This window comes from Coffea eugenioides, chromosome 3 (assembly GCF_003713205.1).
Source record: "Coffea eugenioides isolate CCC68of chromosome 3, Ceug_1.0, whole genome shotgun sequence".
Lineage (NCBI taxonomy): Eukaryota > Viridiplantae > Streptophyta > Magnoliopsida > Gentianales > Rubiaceae > Coffea > Coffea eugenioides.
The window spans coordinates 35,876,126-35,882,939 of record NC_040037.1 but is presented as its reverse complement, the minus strand read 5'-3'; the positions used below and the strand labels follow the sequence as shown (position 1 = coordinate 35,882,939).

At 35.7% G+C, this 6,814-nt stretch overlaps 1 non-coding gene across 1 annotated transcript; it reads left to right on the top strand.

Annotated features, from left to right (window-relative positions):
• Window positions 1–317: 317 nt before the first annotated feature.
• On the top strand, window positions 318–424 carry LOC113767273. The gene has a single exon (XR_003467986.1). It is a non-coding gene; the product is annotated as a small nucleolar RNA R71 (small nucleolar RNA).
• The last annotated feature ends 6,390 nt before the right edge of the window (window positions 425–6,814 follow it).

Sequence of the window (6,814 nt, the reverse complement as noted above, 5' to 3'; positions counted from 1 at the left end):
CACATAAAGAGCAACAAGCTATATGAGCATTAGATGCACTAGGGCCAACTCCACCTTGTCTACTTAATAGCTTCATCACATTATTCATTTGAGCACTCAGCATATTGAGAGTGTCCATTTCTATCATACCTGCATGACGTCTTGTATTACCTCTCTCATTGGCCCATTGGTAGTTATTTGCTGCCATTTCTTCTATCAAATTATGAGCTTCTTGGGGTGATTTACCCATTAAAGCTCCACCTGCGGCTGCATCAATCATAGTTTTAGTGGAGAAAGATAAACCATTATAAAAGGTTTGTATAATCAGCCATTCGGGTAGTCCATGGTGTGGACATTTCCGTAACAAATCTCTAAACCTTTCCCATGCTTCATATAATGATTCTCCTTCCATTTGACTAAAACCAGTGATATCCATTCTTAGCTTAGCAGTCTTACCGGGTGGAAAATACTTATTCAAAAATGCCCTTGATAAATCATCCCATGTGGTAAAAGTGTTAGGAGCATGAGAATGTAGCCAAAGTTTGGCCTTATCTCTCAATGAAAATGGGAACAATCTTAGCCGTATAGCCTCATCACTAACTCCATTCATTTTAATTGTATCACAAATTTCCAAAAATGTAGTTAAGTGTGAATTAGGATCTTCTACTGCATTACCTGCAAATTGAGATTGTTGAACCATTTGGATCAGTGATGGTTTAATCTCAAAGTTGTTAGCATTTACAGTAGGCCTTACTATACTTGTTTGAGATCCTTGTGTTCCCGGTAGAGCAAAATCTCGTAGAACTCGCCTATTTGCTTCATTTTCGGCCATCTCTTCTTCAAATGGTAGTTCTATCAAAATTTCCTCTATCGGTTGCCAAATCTCTTGTTCCTCTTGCTGTTGTGTGTGCCTCCTTTGTCTACGTAGTGTCCTCTCAATTTCTGGATCGACAGGTACGACTTCTCGAGACTCCCGGTGCATACACTACAAACAGAAATAAGGGATATTATGCAACTTCAATTGTCAAAAACTGATTACAAAATAAGATTAAATATAAAAAAAATAATACTGTCTAAATTAATAAAGATGATTAGGCTCTAATATTGCCGCTCCCCGGCAACGGCGCCAAAAACTTGACGGGATTTTTTTTTATCAATGCAAGTTTAATTCCGAATTTACACCCGTTGGACTGCAAGTATACAGGTCGCAATTGTAGTACGAGATGTGTATCGGGTCGATCCCACGAGGAGCAATTTAAAACAATTATTAGATACTAATTTACTCTATTATTTAGACTCACAATTAATTTGAGCAGAAACTTCAGATTTTAATTCAACTACAAAAATTCTTAAATAGATAAATGCAATATCTCAAGGGGAGTAGAATTCACTAAATATTAAGATCTAGGGATGTAGATTCCACTTATGACACAAAAGATCTAAAATGAATTAATTCAACACTTGTTACTGCTCTTGTTTAACCAAGGATTCATTTCCAGAAATACCAAAATCACATTCTCATGATAATAATGGGTTAAAACAGATTAGTTTGTCCTAATCTCTTGGTAAATACTAAATCTGTTCTTATTCACACATGAAATGCAGATTTCATCCACTTGAACGTATTTCTATTCTCATGAATATACAACTCAAGTTCTACTTGTGTCATTCCATTATTTTTACCATTTCTCAATGAATAAAAATAACTATAAACCTGCTATTGGTGATCAAGCAACAACAAGTAATCCAACATACACAAGTAGATAAGTTAATACAAGACATAACAAGAATGAATAACAATCACTTCATATCATTTGGCCATAAGCTTCATCTACTCCCTAGATAAAGAAAATTAGCTACTCATGAATGATAAAACACTCATATTCACAAGTTTATTAATGCAAAACATCATAAAGTACAAGTATAAGAAAGATAAAAGAAAGCTTAGCCAATTGAAGGTGAAGCTCTCCAATTCCTGCTATGTTCTTGCACAATATGATTACAAGTCAAAACTCTAAATGCTTCTCTAAGAACTCTTAACTAGAGAGAAAACTTGTTGCAAGAAGGAAAACTAGCTACGTCTGGTCCTCCAGGCTTCTCCCCTGTATTTCTGCATAAAAGGTGGTAGAAATTCCATTCCTCTCACTTCATAATTTCCTCCACTCAGATTTTGTAAAAAGAAGTCAAAGATATGATGTTTCCTTTTGTCCACACTCATTTGGTCTTCTCTTTTATTGCAGAAGCATGTGCACCGAATTCCCTTGCATCTTATAGCTGGAAAGTGGTATGCACACAAGAGAATTGACTGAGTCAAATTGCAGAATTTCGGCTATAAAACGCGCCTACACAAAACGCGGTATAAACTCGCGTTTTGTCTACTCGCGTTTTCACTCTGGCCTTATTTCAACTGCGATTTTCTCCATGATAAAGGCCAAACTAGCTTTTGTGCAAAACACAAAAGTTGTAGCCCTTTGAGTTAGCTTTCCAATGCTTCAAGAATCATCCAAATCGGAGCATTGTAACCTGAGATATGATCGAAATACTGTCACCTGTTCAAACCTCTGTTTTAACTTCCGACCACAGAATGCAGCTTCTGTATTCCAACGTTTTGCCCATGAAGATGGCAGAAATGGATTTCGATGTATTCATACGAATTGTAGGTCTCTTTCTTAGCTTTAAAATGGTATAAAGATCACCTCAATCCGATAAGTGTAGCTCCAGATATGGTCAAAATACTGAAGAGTGTCAAAACTGACTTGTATTGCATTTCCTCACTTGAACGTTTTTCACTTCATTCTTCTTGTTGCCACTTGAATTTATCACCAAATCTCTATTTTTTACCTCATTTGACATCCTTTGGTGATTGAATCATCATTCCTGCATAAAAATGAAGTTTTTACCATTAAAATCAATAGAAATGCAATATTATCCACTTTTACCAAAAATATATAATTTTACCAAAAACCTCTTTATTTTAATTATAAAACTAAATAATCAACTCAAAATTAACTAATAAAATGCACTTAAAAATACGTAAAATAAACTCTTATCAAAGGTGTTGATGGCTAGCAAGGAAACCAAACAGAAAACAAATCAGAATGACAGCTCTACTAGTTGGGAGCATCAGTCTAAGAAGATTTGGAAGCAATTGTGGAGCTTAAAGATTAAGCATAAACAGAAAATATTTCTCTGGAAATGTCTAAACAATGCTTTACCGGTCAGAGATATCATCTATGGTAGAATCAAAGCTGGAGACCCTATTTGTATGCGATGTGGAGAGGAAAGGGAGACGATTGAACATACATTTCTGAATTGTGTGGATGCAAAAATGACATGGAAGTTAGCCCCAATCCAGTGGGAAGGCATATTGGAACAACATGGCTGTTTTAGAAGATGGTGGACATCCATCATTGAAGCTAGACATAGACCACAAGGTTGGCAACATATTGCTCTATCGGTCCATATACTCTGGCAAATATGGAAAGGGAGGAATGGGGTAGAATTCAATGGCAAGAAATACAGGCCATGGACGGTTATTCAGAAGGCATTAAAGGAATGGTTAGAATTGGGGGAAGTAGATAGACTGGAAACTAGGATGAGTACGACCGAAACAGAAGCTCTACATCTGCAATATCCACAGCTTTGTTCACAACATGGTGTCCTGCAATTCAGCATTGCAATTACAAGGGATAAGCACGAACCATGGGTTGGCATTGGAATCTGTCTAATAGGAGGAGCTCAGGGAACACACACAGGCTGGGCAATGCGTGAAACCAGTTCAGGATCTTTTTTGCTGGATGAAGCATTAGCTCTAAAATTGGCAATGTGTAAAGTTGCTGGAATGCAACACAGGGTGGTCCAATTCCAAGTTCAGAATCAGCAGCTCCTCAACCTTATTCAATCCAAACAAGCACGGGATATCAGATTAGCAACTGTGGTGGAGGATATTGTTCAACTTAGACTTTTGTTTCATATGTGCTCCTTTTGTCTAGTTCAAAATGATAACTATCATCTAAGCTCCAAGCTTAGTTCTTATGCTTTAGGCATTACTTTTGATGAGGAACTTTTGTTTCCTTAGTGGTTAAATGACCGCTTGTATAGTTTCATCGAGCCTTTGCTCGTACTTGTACATCTTTTGAAAAGGAATACAATCATATATCGTTTCGGGAAAAAAAAAAAAAGATAACTCTTGAGGCGAGATATTATCATTATATATAAGGTTTTAATTGCCTCCACTATGCGACATATTTATTAAAAGAATTTGGCAATTTACCTCTAAAATACAACAAGTGGAGAGAAAATATTTTGCAAATGATAATTTCCTCTTAAAATAAAAGATCAAAAGTTCTAGTAGTTTGATTTGTTAGAGGTTTATCACTTTATGGTAACAAATACAAACCAAGATCACAAGTTATTTAGCCACTATTTCACACTTGGACATCTAGAGGTGGCACTTAAGCTCCTTTATTGGATAGAAAGTGTCAAAAAACCCATTTCAAAAACGTTTCGGCTTTCGGGAAGGATTTCCCCGATGGCTCCACCTTCACAACTGCGGATCGGGTTGCCGATCCATTATGTTGAAACAGTCTCACGGAGTCCTGGACGGATCACTCTTTGCTTAGAACCGAATTAGCGTCGTCGATTGTGACCAGAGACTCAATCCGTTGCTAGAATTCGGCCTAGATCCGTAGCTGGCTCTGGATTTGTGGCCAGCTCTGGATCCACAGATGGATCCACTCGCGGATCTTGTGTCTAGCTTTGTCCAAAGGTTCTGAGCTTCTTTGTTCCAGTAAGTCACATTTCTATTTCATTTTACAAACCATTCCAACAGTACATATGTTCTTGTGTCGTTAAAATTATAAAGCTCAAACTCACTTGAATAGTTACTGCATGCATTTGAAATTTTAACGCAGTCATTCATGGTGGATGCATCTGGTTAGATGCATTTTACTCTTTTGTGTGTTTAGGTTAATTTGACTAACTTTTATTATGATGCAAGACATGCAGTCCCGGTGCATTAAAAATTCTTACTGAAACAGGTTATATACTAAAATTACATGTTTAGAAACTAAACTAAAACAAATGTAGATATTACACATGCACTGTTCATTTGTTTAAACTTCTGCAAAATTTTAAAATTCTGCTGTGGTTCAAGTTCAACGAAGTTCAAATAGAGAAATTTTGGCCTTGGATTGTTTATTAGAAGAAAGCCATCCTCAGGAAATGCATATGATATTTTTGGTCTGTGGAATAGGCTGAGTTAATGCAAGTGTACTAGTGATTATATTCAATTTGGTCATGGTAGTAAGGTTTTCATGTTTCCTCAATTTGCACGCTTTTAGAGTCGCTAACTGATTATCAAACAATTAGCAAAAACTTTTGGGATGATTTCATATGCAAAAGGCTAGCAGGGTGATTTCTTTAGGCTTCTGAACGTGTCTAGCATCTAAGATGGAATTTGATTCCTCAAAAGGAAAAAAAAATTGATCTCTTTAAGGTGGAAAAAAAAAAACTACTTGATCAAGTTATTTGTTTGGTGAGGGTAGAGAAGTAATTACATGTTCTGGTTATGGTGGTTATGTAATGCAAATACGCTTTATTGTGATGTTGAAGGCTAATTTTTACAATCTATCAAATACATTAGTCCGGTACCATAGACAAATTATTCAGATAGGATACCATAATTAATGGAACAAGTATGATCAAGACGACGGTAAATCCCACTAAATTTACCCAGTTGACTATACATTTGCCCAAAATTCTGTAAAACTTTAATCAATTTTCTTCACAGATTCAAGAGAAAGAATGATGATGACAAATGAAACATGAAGGAATCCACTTGTGAAACAGGAAGATAATACCATTGACATTATTTATTAAGCCATTGAAGTGGTGACCAGAAACAAGAACTTACTGGTAGGTTTAGATACATTCAAGTTGACCCTATAACCCTCTTTTTCTGTCTCCCTTGCTAAAAGCTTCCTAAAGGCCCAACTCAAACCACCATCCATCTTCTCCGATCCTCAAAACCTTGACATTTTCCCAGCTTTGAATTCACTCTTTTTATTCATTTTTTTTTAAATTTTAATATCCTTTTGTTTCATTGCCTGCGGTGCCTCAAAGTATGTCTTTAGCTTGGCAATGAAATGACCCAATATACATTTTAAAATAAATAACGAGCTAATATACTAACTCAATCATTGTATGATTCTTTTGCTATTTTATGTCCATGATTCTTCAATGGCCCTGTTTTATCTCATAGACTAATTATTCAAATTGGCATAAAGCTTCCTCAACTTAAAAAGTAGAAAAGAAAAAATATGGTTTCTTGAAGGCTTCCCACGCACCAAGTATACTATTTGCAATTTGACTTGTTTGTTTGATCTATTAGTCTACAAAAAATCAAACAAATTGTTCCTCACATATTGATTTTGTGTCTTTTACATCCCTTACATATAAAATAATAGTTTTTCTATCCCTCACGTGTGAAATGATAGCTTTCCATTCCTCACAAATGAAAAATTTTTAGTCCCTCGACTCATTTTTACTCATGTTCTTGTGAAGAAAAAAAATCATGTGTAACTCATGCCTCACAAGCTTTAAGGGCCAAATAGGAAGATCGTAGGAATAAATTGAACAATATCTCTAATTATTGTTATGATTTTTCTTCTTATACTCTAATTATGAAATAGTGACAAAAAAGAAAATAAAAAGAACTGCTAGGACTCATTCAAATTCACCCAATAGGCCTGCCTATATCTCTTCTCCGCGTGAAAATATTCCTGAAGCCTAACCCAAACTACCATGCATCTTCGCCTTAACTTCTTAGTATTTT